This window comes from Molossus molossus, unplaced genomic scaffold (assembly GCF_014108415.1).
Source record: "Molossus molossus isolate mMolMol1 unplaced genomic scaffold, mMolMol1.p scaffold_m16_p_4, whole genome shotgun sequence".
NCBI classification, from domain to species: Eukaryota; Metazoa; Chordata; class Mammalia; order Chiroptera; family Molossidae; genus Molossus; species Molossus molossus.
The window spans coordinates 48,625,756-48,645,669 of NW_023425377.1; the positions used below are offsets into that span (position 1 = coordinate 48,625,756).

General features: G+C 37.3%; 1 protein-coding gene across 1 annotated transcript in view; it reads right to left on the reverse strand.

Moving 5' to 3' along the window:
• COL23A1 (collagen type XXIII alpha 1 chain) overlaps window positions 1–19,914 on the reverse strand; it is a 453,398-nt gene that overhangs the window by 204,905 nt on the left and 228,579 nt on the right. The gene's annotated exons all lie outside the window — the stretch shown is intronic.

Sequence of the window (19,914 nt, forward strand, 5' to 3'; positions counted from 1 at the left end):
TTACCTACAAGGGAGCTTCCACAAGTCTGTCAGCTGATTTCCCAACGGTTCAGGCCAGAAAGGATTGGCAGGAAATATTCACACTGATGAAAATCAAGGACTTACAACCAGCACCACTTTACCCAGCAAGGCTATCATTTAAAATTGAAAGAGAAATAAGAGCTTCCCAGACAACAAAAAGCTAAACAAATTTGTTAGTGCCAAACCAGTATTACAAGAAATGTTACAGAGTTTTCTTTAAGAAGAAGAGCCTGGTTGGAGTGGCTCAGCTGGTTGAGTGTCTTCCCATGCACCGAATGGTTGCTGGTTTGATTCCTGGTCAGGGCACATACCTGATTTGTGGGTTTTATACCCTGCTGAGGAGTATACAGAGGGCAACTGATTAATGTTTCTCTCTCACATCAATGTCCCCCCCTCCCTTCTTCTTATTAAGCATGTCTTTGGGTGAAGATTAAAAAAAAGGAAAGAAGAAGAAGAAAAACAGAGAAACATAGTTAAGAGAATAAAATAGCAATAAATACCTACCAACAATCACTTTAACTGCTCCAATCATAAGACATAGGCCCTGGTTGGTTTGGCTCAGTGGTTGGAGCGTCGGCCTGTGGACCAGAGAGTCCCAGGTTCAGTTTCCACTAGGGGCATGTTCCAAAAACAAACAAACAAACAAACAAACAAACAAACAAACAAAACCCCAAAACAAAAAAACAAGACATAGGGTAGCTGAATGAGTAAGAAAACAAGACCTATGTATATGCAGGCTACAAGAGACCCATCTCAGAATGAAAGATACACAAAGACTAAAAGTAAAGGAATAGAAAATGATATTTCATGCAAATGAAAATGAAAACAAAAAGTGGAATAGCAACACTTATATCTGACAAAATAGATGTTAAAACAAAGGCAAAGAAGGATACTACATAATGATAAAAGTAGCAATCCGACAAGAGGATATAACCCTTGTAAATATTTATGCACCCAACATAGGAGCACCTAAATACATAAAGCAAATCTTAATGAACATAAAGGAAAAAATCTACAATAATACAGTTATAATAGGATACTTTAACACCCCCTTGACATCAATGAATAGATCTGCCAGACAGAAAATCAACAAAGAAAAGGTGCCTTAAATGGCATATTAGATCAGATTAATTTAATTGATGTCTTCAGAGTAGTTCACCCCAAGCAGCAGAATATACATCCTTTTCAAGTGCACATGGAACATTTCCTAGGACTGACCACATGTTAGGACACAAAACAAGTCTCAATAAATTTAAGATGATTGCAATCATATCAAATGTCTTCTCTGACCATGATAGTATGAAACAAGAAATCAATAACAAGAAAAAAAAAAAGACATGGAGGCTAAATAACATGTTACTAAACAATGAATGATTCAACAATAGAATCAAGGAAGAAATCAAAAGATACCTTGAAGTAAATGAAAATAACACAACAGCCCAACATTTATGGGACATAGCCAAACAGTCTGAAAAGGAAAATTTAAAGCATTACAGGCCAATCTAAGAAGCTAGAAAAATCTTAAATAAACAATCTAACTTTCCACTTAAAGAAACTAGAAAAAGAACAACTAACAAAGGCCAAAGAGAGTAGAAGATAAGAAATAGTAAAGATCAGAGCATAAATAAACAAAATAGAGTCTAAAAAACAATACAAAAGATCAATGAAACCAAGAGCTTGTTCTTTAAAAAGATAAACAACATTGACAAACCTATAACCAAACTCATCAAGAAAAAAAGAGAGAGGACCCAAGTAAATAAAATCAGAAATGAAAGAACAAAAGTAACAATTGACTCCACAGAAATACAAGGAAGTGCAAGAAAATATTATGAACAAATATATGCCAACAAATTTAAAAATCTGGATGAAATGGATAAATTTCTAGAAATATATAACCTCCCAAAATTGAACCAGGGAATCTAAATACACAGATTACAACTAGTGAAAGTGAAGCAGTAATTTATTTATTTTATTTTATTTATTTTTTTAATCCTTACTTGAGGACATTTTCCCATTTTTTGTTCAGATAGAGTGGGAGGTAGAGAGAGGAAGAGAGAAAGAGAGAGAGAGAGAGAAACATTGACACAAAAGGGACACATCCAGTGATCAAATGGTTGCCACCCATACGACCAACCAGGGCCAGGGACAAACTGCAACCAAGGCACACGCCCTTAGCGGGAACCAAAACCGGGTCTCTCTGGACTGAAGGCCCACACCGCTGAGCCAAACCAGCCAGGGCTGAAGCATTAATTTTTTAAAAAAACCTCCCAACAAACAAAAGTCCAGGACTGCATAGCTTTACAGATGAATTTTACCAAACATTCAAAGAAAAACTAACACCTATCCTTCTAAAACCATTCCCAAAAATTCAAGAGGAAGGAAGACTCCCACACACATTATCGAGGCCACCATCATCCTAACTCCAAAATCAGATAAAGATACTCCAAAAAAAGAAAATTATATGCCAATATCCTTAGTGAATGAACATAAATGCTAAAATCCTTAACAAATGTTAGCAAACCAGATCCAGCAATATATTAAAAGGATCATACAACATGATCAAATAGGATTTATCCCTGGGATGCAAGGTTGGTACAATATCCACAAACTGATTAATGTGATACACCACATAAACAAAATAAAGGATAAAAATTACATGATCATATCAATAAATGCAGAAAAGGCATTTGATAGAATTTAGCACCCATTTATGATAAACACTCTCAGCAAAGTGGGAATAGAAGGAACATACCTCAATGTAATAAAGGTCATCTATGACAAACCTGCAGCCAACATTATACTCAATGGACAAAAACAAAATGCATTTCCCTTATGATCAGGAGCAAGACAGGGATGTCTGCTTTCACTGCTCTTATTCAGCATATAATAGGAAATCTAAGCCACAGTGATTAGACAAGAAGAAGAAATAAAAAGCATCCAAATTGGAAAGAAAAAAGTAAAAATGTCATTGTTTGCAGATGACATAATACTGTATATAGAGAACACTAAAGATTCCACTAAAAAACTACTAGAACTGATAATAAATTTAGTAAAGTAGCAGGATACAAATAAATATCCAGAAATCAGTTGCATTTTGGTACACCATTAATGAATTATTAGAAAGGGAAACTAAGAAAATTATCCCATTTACAATTGTGCGCGCACGCGCACAAACACACACACACACACATAGAAATAGATTTAACCAAGGATGTAAAGGACTCAGAAAATTACAAGACACTGAAGAAAGATTTGAAGAAGATATAAATAAGTAGAAACATACACCACATTCATGAATAGGAAAAATTAACATCATTAAAATGTCCACACTACCCAAAGCAATCTATAGATTTAATGCAATTCCTATCAAGATACCAATGGTGTATTTCACAGAACTAAAACAAATATTCCAAAAATGTATATGAAACCACAAAAGACCCCAAATAGCCAAAGCAATCTTGAGAAAGAACAAAATCGGAAGAATCATGCTACCTGATATCAAACTATACCACAAGGCCATAGAAATCAAAACAACATGGTATTGGCATAAAAACAGACATATACAGCAATGAAACAAAATACAGAGCCCAGACATAAACCCACATCTTTATGGTCAATTAAAATTTGACAAAAGTGGCAAGAACATACAATAGAATAAAGATAGTCTATTCAACCAATGGTGTTGGAAAAACTGGACAGATATGTGAAAACAAAACAAAACAAAACAAAACAAGAGATTCCAAAATAGCAGCGGAGTGAATGAAAGCTACACAGACCATCTCCCAGGACCAAACTGAAATTACAACTAAAATAAAGACAAATTGTTGGGACAAAGCAACAGAAATGCAGCTTGCGAGGACCATTTAACCAAGGACACTAAATCAATCCTGGTAGAATTGCAGAGGTGCAAGGGGGAGTCTGGGAGCCCACGGACAGCAGCCACCTTAGCTGTGAGCAGCGCCCTCAGGGATAAAATCCCAAGCCTGCCCCACAGCACAGAGGGCCAGGACAGAGCATGAAAATAGCCACAGCCACTCACCACTCACCTTGGGCTCTGGCAGAGGAAGGGCATGACTGGATCTGTGTGGGGACACTAGAGATTTGGAGGGTGCGCAGAGCTTTTGCTGAGTTGTGGCCACGCAGGACAGTGGTCATCTTACTCCTTCCCAGGGCTCTGGGAAGAGGCAGCGTCCCCTCCCTCAGAGATTTAACCCCATCCAGGTGGGCCATTGAAATGCAAATTAAGGCTCATTAACAACCAGCATCTGCCCCACCCTCAGGAAATCCTCTTATGTGGAACATCTGAGACAGTTTTTCATTCAACTGACAAACCAACGCTCTTCAAGTAACCTCAACTAATAGCCTCCAGGCAAAAAGCTAGAGGATAACCAAACAATTTATGGGCTTGCAAATCTACCCAGGAAAGTAAGACTTGACAGTGGTGTTTACCGTGGGTCCTTCCACACTCATCCAAACTCAGTAGTGGGGGCCACAAACAGAAGGACACCAACACCCACAGGGAAAATTTGCCAGGCTCCAAAACCCACTAAGATAGCCAAAATGTGAAACAAAGAGATCCCAAATGAAAGGACAAGAGACCTCTACAGAAGATGAGATAAATGAAATGCAGTTAAGAAAGTTATCAGAGGTAGAATTCAGAGCCATGATTTTGAGGAAGTTCAACAGCATGAGTAAGGACCTCAACACCATGAGTAAAGACATAGAAACATTGAAAATCAACCAATTGGAAATGAAAAACCACCAAGAAGAAGTGAAGAATGACATAGCAGAAATAAAGAACACATTGGAAGGACTAAACAGCAGACTAGAGAAAGCTGAGCACTGGATCAGTGAATTAGAATACAGGGTAGAAAAAAATCAACCAATCCGAAAACCAAAAGGAAAAAACATTTAAAAAATAAGAAGACAGCTTAAGAGAACTGTGGAACAACTGAAAACGTAATAATATTTGCATCATAGGAGTCCTCAAAGAAGAAGAAAATGAGCAAGGGTTAGAGAATATATTTGAAGAAATAATGACAGAAAACTTCCCTAACTTGGTGAAGGAAGAAGGCATTCAAGTTCAAGAAGCACAGAGAGGCCCAAGTAAGAAGAATCCAAACAGGCCCACACCAAGACACATAGTAATTAAAATGCAAAAATTAAAGACAAAGAGAGAATCCTAAAGGCAGCAAGAGATATGCAACAGGTTATCTACAAAGGAAACCCCATACGGCTCTCAGCTGACTTCTCAACAGAAACACTACAGGCCAGAAGGGAATGACATGAAGTAATCAAGGTCATGAAAAACAAGGATCTGAATCCAAGACTACTCTATCCAGCAAAGCTATCATTCAAAATAGGTCAAATAAAGAGCTTCCCAGGGGAAAAAAAAAAAGGCTAAGGGAATACATTAGCACTAAACCAGCACTGCAAGAAAGGTTTAAAAAACTGCTAGAATTAGTAGAAGAAATAGAAAGAAAAAAGGAACCACAGTAAACAAAAATGGCAATGAATAAGTACATATCAATAATCACCTTAAATGTAAATGGATTGAATGCTCTGATAAAAAGACACAGAGTAGCTGATTGGATTAGAAAGCATGACTCATCTATATGTTGTTTACAAGAGACCCACCTCACAACAAAAGACTCACATAGGTTGAAAGTGAAGGGATGAAAAAAATCTTCCAAGCAAACAGAAAGGAAAAAAAGCTGGGGTAGCAATACTCATATCTGATAAAATAGATTTCAAAATGAAGGTCACTACATAACGTTGAAAGGATATATCCAATAGAAAGATATAACCTTGGTAAACATATATGTACCCAATATAGGAGCACCAAAATATGTTAAAAATGTTTTGGAAGACTTCAAATGAGAAATCAACAACAATACAATCATAGCAGGGGACCTCAACACCCCACTGACAACACTGTATAGATCCTCTAGACAAAAAATTAACATGGAAACAGGCTCTAAATGAAGCACTAGGCCAAATGAATTTAATAGATATCTACAGAAAATTACACCCCAAAACTACAGAATTCACATTATTCTCAAGTACACATGGGACATTCTCAAAGATAGACCACGTGTTAGGGCACAAACTAAGTCTCTACAAGTTCAAGAAGATTAAAATCATATCAAGCATCTTCTCAGATCACAATGGCATGAAAACAGAAATCAATTGCAACAAGAACATGCAAAGACAATTGAGCATATGGAGGCTAAATAGCATGTTATTAAACAATAAATGGGTTACTGAGATCAAGGAAAAGATTAGAAACTTCCTGGAAACCAATGAAAATGAACACACTACACAACATCTATGGAATGCAGTGAAAGCAGTTCTGAGAGGGAAGTTTATAGCCCTCTATAGGACTACTTTAAGAACCAAGAAAAATTTCTAATAGACTATCTAACCTCACAACTTAAAGTATAGAAAGCAAACAAAAAGAAAACTCCAGAGCAAGTAGAAGAAAAGAAATAGTAAAAATCAGAGTAGAAATACATGACATAGAGACCCAAAAAACAATTCAAAGGATCAATGAAACAAAGAGCTGGTTCTTTGAAAAGATAAACAAGATTGATGGACCCTTAGCTAGACTTACCAAGAAACAAAAAGAGAGAATCCAAATACACAAAATCAGAAATGAAAGAGGAGAATAAACAACTGACACCACCGAAATACAAAGGATTGTTCACAAATACTATGAACAATTTTATGGCAACAAATTCGACAATCTATGCAAAATGAACACATTTCTAGAAACACATAGTCTCCCAAAACTGGACCAGGAAGAGATAGAAAACTTGAACAGACCAATAACAACTAAGGAAATTGAGGATGTAATCAAGAATCTCCTAGCAAACAAAAGCCAAGGCCCAGACGGCTTTATGGGGTAGTTTTACCAAACATTCAAGAAGAACTGACATCCATTCTCCTCAAACTATTTCAAAAAATTCAAAAAGAAGGGAGACTTCCAAACTCCCTTTATGAGGCCAGCATAATTCTAATTCCAAAACCAGATAGACACTACAAAGAAAGAAAACTACAGACCAATATCCCTGATGAATATAGATGCCAAAATCCTGAACAAAACACTTGCAAATCAAATCCAGCAATACATCAAAAAAATTATTCACCATGACCAAGTGGGATTTATCCGAGTGATGCAAGGATGGTACAATATTCGCAAGTCAATAAATGTAATACACCACATAAACAAAATGAAAGATAAAAATCATATGATCATATTAATAGACATTGAAAAAGCATTTGACAAAATCCAGCACCCATTTCTGATCAAAAGGCTCAGCAATGTGGGAATAAAGGGATCATATCTCGACATAATAAAGGCCATATATGAAAGACCTACAGCCAACATTATACTCAATGGGCAAAATTTAAAAGCATTTCTCTTAAGAACAGGAATAAGATAAGGATGCCCACTTTTGCTACTCTTATTTAACATAGTACTGGAAGTCTTAGCCACAGCAATCAGACAGGAAGAAAAAATAAAAGGAATCCAAATTGGAAAGGAGGAAGTGAAACTGTCATTATTCTCAGATGACATGATACTATACGAAGAAAACCCCAAAGACGCCATCAAAAATCTACTAGACATAATAAATAAATTTGGCAAAGTAGCAGGATACAAAATTAATGTCAAGAAATCAATGGCATTCTTATATACCAATAATAAACTCACAGAAAGAGAAACTAAAAAAACAATTCCATTTACCATTGTGGCAAAAACAATTAAGATACCTAGGAATAAACTTAATGAAAGAAGTAAAGGACTTATTTGCAGAAAACTACAGGACATTGAAAGAAAAATAGAGGAAGACATAAAAAAGTGGAAGCACATACCTTGTTCATGGATTGGAAGAATTAATATTAAAATGTCCATACTACCCAAAGCAATCTATAGATTTAATGCAATCCCCATCAAAATAGCAACGACATACTTCACAGAACTAGAACAAATACTTCAAAAGTTCAGATGGAACCAAAAAAAACCTCAAATTGCCACGGCAATCTTGACAAAGAAGGACAAAGTAGATGGGATCACAATACTAGATATCAGATTATACTACAAAGCTACTGTAATCAAAACAGCCCAGTACTGGCACAAGCATAGGCATATAGACCAGTAGAACAGAACAGAGAACTCAAAATTGACTCAAGATATTATGCTCAATTAATATTTGACAAAGGAGGCAAGAGCATACAATGGAGTAAAGACAGCCTCTTTAATAAATGGTGTTGAGAAAATTGAACAGCTACATGCAAAAAAATGAAACTAGACCATCAACTTACACCATACAGAAAAATAAACTGAAAATTGATAAAAAACTTAAATGTGACTCATGAATTCATAAAAATCCTAGAAGAAAATGTAGGCAACAAAATTTCAGACATCATATGCAGCAGAATCTTCACTGTTACATCACCTAAGGCAACAGAAACAAAGGAAGAAATGAACACATGAGACTACATCAAACTCAAAAGCTTCTGCACAGCAAAAGAAACACCATTAAAATCGAAGGGGAACCCCACTGTAAGGGAGAGCAAAATTGCCAATGCTACATCAGATAAGGGGATAATTTCCAAAATATATAGAGTAATCATACAACTCAATAAAAGAAAGACAAAGAACCCAACTGAAAAATGGGCAGAGGACCTAAATAGACACCCCTCCAAAAAGGACATACAAGTGGCTAAGAGACATATGAAGAAATGCTCAATGTCACTAATCATCAGAGAGATGTAAATTAAAACAACAATGAAGTCTCACCTCACATTTGTCAGAATATATGCCATCAACAAATCATCAAACAAGTGTTGGTGAGGGTGTGGAGAAAAGGGGATTCTAGTACACTGCTGGTGGGAATGCAGACTGGTGCAGCCACTGTGGAAAACACTATGGGTTACCTCAAATAATTAAAAATTGAAGTGCCATTTGACCCAGTGATTCCACTTCTAGGAATATACCCTAAGAAGCTTGAAACACCAATCAGAAAGAGTATAGTACTTCCATGTTTATAGCAGCACTATTTACAATAGCTAAGAAATGGAAACAGCCCAAGTATCCATCAGTAGACAAATGGATAAACAAGCTGTGGTACATATACACAATGGAGTACTATGCAGCTGTAAGAAAGAAAGATCTCTTATTCTTTGAGATGACATGGAGGGACCTGGAGAGTATTATCTTCAGCGAAACAAGCCACCCAGAGAAAGACGAATATCACATGATCTCACTCATTTGTGGAATATAATGAACATAACAGTCTGAGGAACAGGGTAGACCCAGATATGTGGAAGTAGGGTACAAACTGACAACCCTCAGAAGAGGGAGAGTGTATGTGTGGGGGGGAGATAAACCACAGAACTTATATGCATGTACACATAACAGATGGACATGGACAACAAAGCTGGGGATGGAGTGGGGAGATGAGGAGGAGGGTGTCAATAGGGGAAAAAGGAGAAACTTTTGCAATAAAAATAAATTAATGAAAAATTAATTAATTTGAAAAAAGAAAAAAGTAAAAACAACAACATCAAAAACAAAAAAGAAAGAAACTAGACCACTTTCTTACACTAAGAATAAACTCAAAATGGATTAAAGACTAAAATGTTAGATTGAAAACCATAAAAATCCTAGAAGAAAACATAGGAAGTAAAATGTCTGTTATTTATTGCAGCAATATTTTTTTCCTGATATATCTCCTCCTCAAGCAAGGGAAACAAGAGAAAAGATAAACAAATGGGACTACATCAAACTAAAAACTTTTTGCACAGCAAAGAAAATCATCAACAATATAAAAAGACAACTCATTGAATGAGAGAATATATTTTCCAATGATACATCTGATAAGAGGTTAATATCCAAAATTTGTAAGTAACTTATAAAACTCAACACCAAAAACAAACAATGTAATTAAAAAATAGGCAGCCTGGTCAGGTGGCTAATTTGGTTGAACGTCGACCAGTACATCAAAAAGGTTGTGGATTCAGTTTTTGGTCAGGGCACAACCTAAGTTATGTATTTGATCCCCAGTCAGGGAGCATTAGGAGGCAACTGATTGATGATGTATTTCTTGCACATTGATGTTTCTCTCTCTTTCTCTCTCTCTCCCTTACTCTCTTTCTAAAAATCAGTAAAAATATCCTTGGGTGAAGATTGAAAAATAAATTTTCTAATGGGCAAAAGACCTGAATAGATACTTCTCTAAAGAGGTCAGTAGACATATGAAAAGATGCTCAACCTCACTAATCATCAGAGAAATGCAAATTAAAACGACAATAAGATATCACCTTACATCTGTCATAATGGCTATCATCAATATATCAACAAACAAGTGTTGGCAAGAATGTGGAGGAAAGGGAACCCTTGGCAAGGTTGCAATCGGAATGCAGATTGATGCAGCCACTGTGGAAAGTAGTATGGAGTTAACTTAAAAAATTAGAAATGGAACTGTGTTATGACTCAGTCATTCCACTTCTGGGAATATATCCAAAGAAACCCAAAACGTGAATTCAAAAGAATATATGCATCCTTATGTTTATTGCAGCATTAATTACAATAGCCAAAATTTGGAAGTAGCCCAACTATTCATTAGTAGATGAGTAAATAAAAAAGCCATGGTACATTTATATAATGGAATACTACTCAGCCCTAAAGAAAGAAGAAACTCTTACCCTTTTCGACAGCATGGATGGACCTGGAGAGTATTATGCTAAGTGAAATAAGCCAGTCAGAGAAAGGTAAGTACCATATTATTTCATTTACCTATGAAATCTAATAAACAAAATAAACTAACAAAATTGAAACAGACATATATACAGATAACAGACTGACAACTGTCAGAGGGGAGAATGTAGAGGGACTGGGTGAAAAAGGTGAAGAGATTAAGCAAAACAAAACATAGAGACAACAGTATGGTGATTACCAGTGGGAAAGTGGGGTGGTGAGGAGGTAGAAGAGGGTAAAGGGGGGATAAATGGCGATGGAAGAAGATTTGACTTGGGGTGGTGAACACACAATACAATATACAGATGATGTATTATAGAATTGTACCCCTGAAACCTGTACCATTTTATCAATCAATGTCACTACAATAAATTCAATAAAAAATAAAACAACCTCACTCAAGGATTGGTGGTGGGGTGACAAAACATGCAAACAAAAACAAAAAACAGAGATGGTTTTTAAAACCATAGCATCAAAGGAAGGCAGACAAAAGGAGACAGATGTAAAGCGTTGCTGAGCAAACATAACTGATGGCCATATTGTTTTCATCCTTCTGCTCATCTGCAGTGCTATCTACTCCATGTCTACCCCTGTGGTTCTGGGGAACGAGGGTTCCTAGCACGCAGGTGGAGTTAATAAACATTTCTTGGCTAAATGAATGAACCTGTAAGAAGAATTCTAGCCCAGTTGTAAAGTCTCTATCTTTTCTTTAAATTTAATTTTAAATTTAAATGGAATAAAATTCATTCTTTTTGGTGCACAGTTCTCTGGACAAATGAATATTCATGTGATCATCATGACAATTCAAGGTACAGAGAAGTTCTATCATCCCCCAAAATTCCCTTGTCCTACCCTAGTCTTCACCCTTACTCCCTGGCAATCACCTATCTATTCTCTGTCCTTATAGTTTTTTTCTTTTTTTAATTGTGGTCAAATATACATAACATAAAATTTACCATTTTAAGTGTACAATTTGGTAGCATTAAGCATATTCATGATGTTGTACACTACCACCACAATCTATTTTGATTACTTTTTCATTATCTCAAACAGAAACTCTGTACCTGTTAAGTAGTAAGTCCTCATTCCCCTCCCCCAGCCTCTGGTAGCCTCTATTCTACTTTCTAGGAATTTGACTTCTCTACATATGCCATACAAGTGGAACCACTCAGTATTTGTCTTTTTGTGTCTGGCTTGTTTCATTTAACATCATATCCTTAAGGGTCATCCATGTTGTAGCATGTGTCAGAGTTTCTTCCTTTTTAAGGCTGAATAATATTCCATTGTGTTTTTATACCACATTTGGTTTATACATTCATCTATTGTGGACATTGGGTTATTTGCACCCATTTTTGGCTGTTATGAATAATGCTGCTATGAACGTGGGTATACAAGTATCTGTTTGAGTCCCTGTTTTCAATGACTTCCCTACAATTTTGTCTTTTACAGAAAATCATAAAATGCAAGCATAAAGTATGCAGTGTGACTTTTTTCGGTTTGGTTTCTTTATTTTAAATAGTGCATTTAGATTCACCCATGCTGTATTTATCAATAGTTTGTTCCTTTTTTTTTTTGTTTATCCTCACCTGAGGACATTTTTCTATATTTTGTTCAGATAGAGTGGGAGGGAGAGAGAGAGAGAAACATTGACGTGAAAGGGACACATCGAATGGCTGCCACCCACACGACCCAACCAGGGCCGGGGACAAACTGCAACCAAGGTACGTGCCCTTAGTGGGAATCGAACCTAGGTCTCTCTGGATCACAGGCCGACGCTCTAACTGCTGAGCCAAACCGGCCAGGGCTAGTTTGTTCCTTTTTATTGCTGACTGGTATTCCATTACATGGATGTACCACAGTTATTTTCTCCATTTTCCATTTGAGGGGCATTTGGGTCATTTTCAATTTTTGGTAATTATGAATAATGCTGCTACAAACATCTGCATACAGGCTTCTGTATGAACATCAGCTTTCATTTCTCTTGGGTAAATTACCTAAGAGTGGAATTGCAGAGGCACATAGATAAGGATGCTTACCAATTGCTAAACTGTTTTCCAAAGTGGCTGGGCCATTTTGCATTCCACTAGTAGTGTGTGAGACTTCTAGCCAAGTGTAAGACTTGGTATTGTTAGTTAAATCTGTTTTTTTAAACCCATAAAATATCCATTAATTGCCAAATCTGAATTATAGGATAAATAGAATGGTAAGAAATGAGCGAGGGAGCCCTGGCTGGTTTGGCTCAGAGGTTGGAGTGTCAGCCTGTGGTCCAGAGAGACCTGAGTTCGGTACCCGCTAAGGGCACGTACCTCGGTTGCAGTTTGTTCCTGGCCCTGGTTGGGTGGTGCAGGTGGCAACCACTTGATGTGTCCCTTTCACATCGATGTTTCTCTTTCTCCTCTCTCTCTCTCTCTCTCTCTCTCGCTCTCTCTCTCTCTCTCTCTCTCTCTCTCTTTCTCTCTCCCCTCCCGTTCCACTCTATCTGAACAAAATATGGAAAAATGTCCTTGGGTGAGTATAAAAAAAAAAAGGAAATGAGCGAGGGAGTGAAAACTACAATTTACTGAGATATTCTACAAGTCAGAGACGTATCAGACTATAACCTTATGCCAGACATTATGCTTACAGCTTTTCAAGTATTATCTCACTTAATCCTTATGTTTTACTGAAGTGGAGACTCAGACCTGGAGAGGAGAAATAACTTGCCCAAGGACACTTGGCTAGTAATGTTGAGCCAGACTTGAACCCAGACTTCGAACCACCACATCTGTGCCTCCCTCAACTCTTGGGAGGTACTTCCTTTGGAGAATTTCAATGTGTTGTCTCAATGGCAAAAACACCTCTCAAGGGCAGGAGTATTCTTCCAGCTTTGTAGATGATGTTCACTCAGCCAGAAAGAAGCACAGGCCCACCTGCCTCCTGAGTCCTAGCCCCTTTCCATGACATTCCAGGTTCACCTTGTGCCAAAGGCCTGAGCATTAGATTTGTCCACTTGAAACAAAGGCCCAGATCCTCCAGGTAGCTGAAGTCTTACAGTCCCAAGTGGTCCTTACTACTCCTGGCTGGGACGCCTTGCAAATGTGCTGCCATTGTTTGAAGCCACTTCCCTGAGCACAACTTTGCCCAACATCTGCAATGTTTTTTGAGGCCAAGGGAAAAACAAACAAACAAATGCTTCTGTGAAGAAAACCCATAGATCTGAAGGCGCCTTCTAGCCTTTTGGGGCAACTCAGAAAGTGACAAATGTGGGAGGTCACCACTGAGGCGTCCAAACCACAGGCTTGTCCAACTTCTCACAATAAAAGTCTCAAAAGAACAAGAGATTTTTCTATAGGAAGTTCAAATGGGTCTTTTCTTGCCTTTTGTGGGATTCCTGGAAACAGAAAGGCAAAGAAACCAGGCTCAGACTGGGGTGTCATGCACCCTGTGTCTCCCTGTGGTCCTTCACTTACCCTGCCCCCATTCACATGGTGAACAGTCAGAACCAGAAGATACAGCAGCCATTTACTGCTATATCTGTGTGCCAGGCAGGTCTGCCTCCAATTCTGGGGTTCTCTTTATAGACCCCCATCGGGTACCATGCCCATCAGAAGGGCATTCAAGGTAGAAAGAACAATATATGCAAAGGCACTGAGGTGAGAATATGAGGTAAATGTAAATATAAGGTGTGGATGGGGTGTGAAATAACAAGAAACACAGGTCATTTCTTACAGTGGGAGTATAGGGTGAGGGAGGGGCATGAGATGAGCCTGGACCAGCCTCTCTATTGGCTCCTGGGACCCAGATCCCTACCACAAACTGTAGGCACTCAATAAATCTATGTAGCAGGGGTACAAAGATTGATGATAACAAGACTCCTTTTTTCTTCCATCCCTTGGAGACACAGATGCTCACAAGACATTGAGCATGGGGAGGCCCTGGGGTTCATGCAGACCTGGCCCCACACCCCTTGGATTCTCAGAGTGAGAGCGCCAGCTGTAATGCTTCCTCTCCTATTCAGGAAAGCACACCAGGACACCAGTGTGAGAATGAAGTCACTATGCTGCTCACCTTGACTTTGTTTTAATTTATAAGAGTAATAAATCATTCACAAACCTTAATTCTTTAGCTTCTATTGGTACTGTTGCTGGAGGGAAGAGGAATCTGTTGCCAGAGAGATAGAGGGGCCAGATCCTTCTGGCAACAGTACCACAGTACCAGTGATGTCCCCACATGAGGGTGCCTTTGCTGGGGTGGTCCCTCCCTGAGCTCAAGCCCCTGTGCATCTCTGAGACCTTGTCTTTATTTCTCCCACAAACACTGGCCACAAGCAACCCTAGGGTCAGAAGTGCCGAGACAGCCTGCAGAGAGCCCAATTCTGTGTTTGCTCTGGGAAATGATGATGGGTTAAACCATGGCCCTGCTCCGAGGCCACCTGCACCTTGATGCTTCTGCTGCTTCGTTTTGTGAGCCAATAAGTTCCCCCTTTTACTGGAGCTCGTTTAAGTTGCTCCATGTTCCAAGGCTTCATAGCACTGTTCTTGTTTAGATTATTCTTTAAACATACTGTGATTCAGTTTTTATTTTCTTTCTGACCCAATAGTTATTTAGAAGAGTGTTTAAAAATCTCCAGATGGCAAAGTTTTTGTATGTCTAGTCCTTTTGTTATTCATGCCTAGCTTATTACATTATGCAAAGAAGGAGAATAGAAACAGGTAAGTCCTCTCCAGTGCACTGTTAAAAAACAAACAAACAAAAAAAAACAAAAGTATCACAAACCGATCCAACAAGCTATCACAGGCCTGAAACATGAAAAGCACCCCCATCAAAGCCAGATGAGAGTGTACCACCACTACTGTTACTGGAGAGTTTCTGGAAGGCCATGGGAAAAGAGAGAGTGCTAATGTTGGAATGGAGCATGAAAAATATAATTATTTACACATGATATGATTTGATACCTTAGATCCACAAGAACAAACTAAAACCACTAGAGATAATGAGAGAACATACTAAAATAAATGGATAAAAATTTAATATACAAAAATAAATAGAATTTCCATACATGAATAATAACTAGTTAGAAGACATATAGAAAAGTGTTCTATTTACAATAGCTACAAGAAAAGGATAAGGCATATAAAAGCAAACTCATGAAGAAATCAAAGGAGGGTATGAGGGTTGAAGGGGGCCTAATATATGGTAACAAAAGATGATCTGACTTTGGGTAGTAGGCACACAGTGCAATATACAGATCATGTGACATAGAAATCTACACCTGAAATCTATATGATCCTATTGACCAATGTTACCACAATACATTTAATAAAAAAAAAAAATTAAAAACAAAAAAGGGATTGGGGTGGGATGGGGTGGGGTGGGAGGGGACAGTAGGAGATTAACCAAAGAACATATATGCATATATGCATAATCCAAGGACACAGACAATAACATGAGGAAGGCCTGGGGTGGGGTGGGGGTTGGGCAGAGGGGTGTAAAAAGGGAGAAAATGGGAGCCATCTGTAATACTGTCAACAATTAAAAAAAAAAATCAAAGGATCTATGAAGAAAACCTGAAATGACTCTCCTGAGGGATACGAAGAAGGCAAACACTGGGAGGTATACACTGGGTAAGTATGCTCATTCTTCATACATGGTTAATGAGATACCAACAATCATATCTATGCTCTTATTTTGGAATGAAAAATATATAAAAATATAATATTGGGGTTTACCTGGGGAAAACACATTAAATAGTTTTGATAATTCTGAAAAGGAGCAATGAGTGAAGACTCACACAACTAGAAATTTAAAGCATGTAACAAAACTATAATGTAAAAAAAACCCACATCTTCACATCCAATGTTCACAGACAGGGAGACTTAATATTAAGATAGTAATACTTCCCAAAGCAGCTAACATATTCAATGTAATTATCTATCACAATTTCAATGACCTGCCCTGGCCGGTTTGGCTCAGCAGTTGGAGCGTTGGCCTGTGGACCAGAGAGTCCCAGGTTTGGTTCCTGCTAGAGGCACATACCAAAAAAAAAAAAAAGAAAATTCCATGACCTTTCTTTTCCTTCCAGAAATGACAAAACCAATCCTCAAATTCATATGAGATTGCAAGGGGCCCGAATAGACAAAACAATATTGAGAAAGAAGACCAAAGTTGAAGGACTCACACTTATCAATTTCAAAACTTACTACAAAGCTACAATAATCAAAACAGTGTGGTACTGGCATAAGAATAAACATATAGACCAATGAAATAGAATTGAGAGCCAGAAAACAAAAAAACAAACAAACAAACAAACAAACAAAAAAACAAACAAAAAAACATACACCTATAGCTAATTAATTCTTGACATGGGAGAAAAATAGTCTCTTCAACAAATGGTGGTGGGAGAATTGGATATCCATATGTAAATGATGAAGTTGGACCCCTACCTCACACCATAGACAAGAATGAACTCAAAGTAAATCCATGACCAAATTTTATTTATTTATTTATCTATTCATTCATTTATTTGTTAATCCTGACCTGAGACTATTTTTCCATTGATTTTTTTTAGAGAAAGTGGAAGGGAGGGGGGAAAGAGAAAGAGAGAAAGAAACATTGATATGAGAGAGACACATCGATTGGTTGCCTCCTGCACAACACCAACCAGGGCTGGGGATTGAACCTGCAACCCCGGTACATGCTCTTAATCAAATAAAACCCTTGACCCTTAGGTCTGTGGGCTGATGCTCTAACTGCAGAGCCAAACTGGCCAGGGCCCATGATCAAATTTTAAAGCTAAAACTATACAACTCTTAGAAGAAAACATAGGGATAAATCTTCATGACATTGGAATTGGCAATGGATTCTTAGCCATGACACTAAAAGCTCAAACAACAACAATAAAAATAAATTAATTGTCCCAATTAAAAAATGGGCAGAGGAGCTGAATAGACATCTCTCCAAACAGGACATACAAATGGCCAAGAGACATATGAAGAAATGCTCAACATCATTAATCATCAGAGAGATGCAATGAGGTATCACCTCACACCTGTCAGAATGGCCGCCATCAACAAATCATCAAACAACAAGTGTTGGCGAGGGTGTGGAGAAAAGGGAACTCTAGTACACTGCTGGTGGGAATGCAGACTGGTGCAGCTACTATGGAAAACAATATGGTGTTACCTTAAAAAATTAAAAATTGAACTTCCATTTGACCCAGTGATCCCGCTTCTAGGAATATAGCCTAAGAAGCCTGAAACACCAATCAGGAAGAATATATGTACCCCCATGTTCATAGCAGCACTATTTACAATAGCTAAGATCTGGAAACAGCCCAAGTGTCCATCAGTAGACGAATGGATAAAAAAGCAGTGGTACATATACATAATGGAGTACTATGCAGCTGTAAGAAGAAAAGATCTCTTATCCTTTGAGACGACATAGAAGGACCTGGAAAGTATTATCCTAAGTGAAATAAGCCAAGCAGAAAAAGACAAATACCACATGATCTCACTTCTATATGGAATATAATGAATATAACAGTCTGAGGAATATTGTAGACCCAGAAACATGGAAGAAGGGCACAGACTGACATCCCTCAGAAGAGGGGGTGAGGGAGGTGGGAAGAGATAAACCACAGAACTTATATGCATGTATACATGAACAATTGACATGTACAACAAAGTCGGGGACGGGGTGGGGGAGCGATGGGGAGGAAGGTGTCAAAAAAAGGAGAAACATCTGTAACAAAAAAAATAAAAAATTAAAAAAAAGATATATGTGCATTAAAAAGGTTGGAAGCAAAAAATAAATAAATAAAAAATAAAAATAAATTAATTGGACTTAATTGAAATGAAAAACTTTTATGTATTATCAAGAAAGGGAGAAAATATTTTCAAATCATATATCTGACAAGGGTCTAGTAGCCAGAATATGTCTAAAACATACCAAAATAATTCCTACATTTCAACAACAATAAAGACAAACAACCCAATTAAAAAATTACCAAACGGGGGTGGGTTGGGGAGGGGGGTGCCAATGGGGTATAAAAGGAGAAACATCTGTAACAAAAAAATAAATAAAAAAATTTTTAAAAAAATTACCAAAGGACTTTGACAGACATTTCTCCAGAGAAGATATACAAATGGCTAACAAGCACATGAAAAGATGCTCAACACCATTAGTTATGAAATAAATGCAAGTCTAAACCATAAGATACCACTTCACAACCACTAGAATAACTATAATAATAAATAATAAAAAATGTTGATAAGGATGTGGACAAGTTAGAACCCTTGTATATTGCTGGTGGGAATGTAAAATGGTTCAGCCACTGTGGAAAAAGTTTGAGAGTTTCTCAAAAACTTAAAACATAGAATTGCCATAAGACCCAGCAATTCCACTCATTAGTATATATCCAATAAAATTGAAAGTAGGTACTCAAACTAATACATATATATATATATGCATGTGTATAACAGTACTCTTACCACTATTCAAAAGATGAAAACAATCCAAATATCCATCAACGGTATAAACAAATTGTGGTATATACATGCAATGGAATATTATTCAATCATGAAAAAGAATGATGCATTCTATAATGTCGATGATTCTCAAAAAAATTCTGGTAACTGAAAGAAGCCAGACACAGAAGGTTTAGAATATTGTAATATTCTATTTAAGTAAATATACAGAATAAATAAATCCATAGAAACAGAAAGAAGATTAGGATTGGTTGTTGCCATGGGTTGGAAGGACTGGGGTGAGGGAAGGGGTTTCCTTTGTAGTGAGAAAAATGTCCTGAAACTAGATAGAGGTGGTTAGATGTACAGCATTTTCAGCATATTAAATGTCACTAAATTGTTTGTTTTAAAATAGTTAATTTAATATTATATAATGTCACCTCTTATGTAACAGAAAAACTATTCAATCTCACATGTAATAACTTAATTAAAATCTAAGGAAGATACTGGTTTTGTTTATAACATTGGTAAAAATTTTTTAATTCAATAATAATCTGTGCTGATGAAGAATTGTACAAACAGGAACTTGTGCATAATGTTGTTGGGAAAGTAAGTTGGAACAATCATTTTAGGGCAATTTGGCAACAGCTATCAAAAATGTAAAGGAGCCCTGGTGGGTGTGGCTCA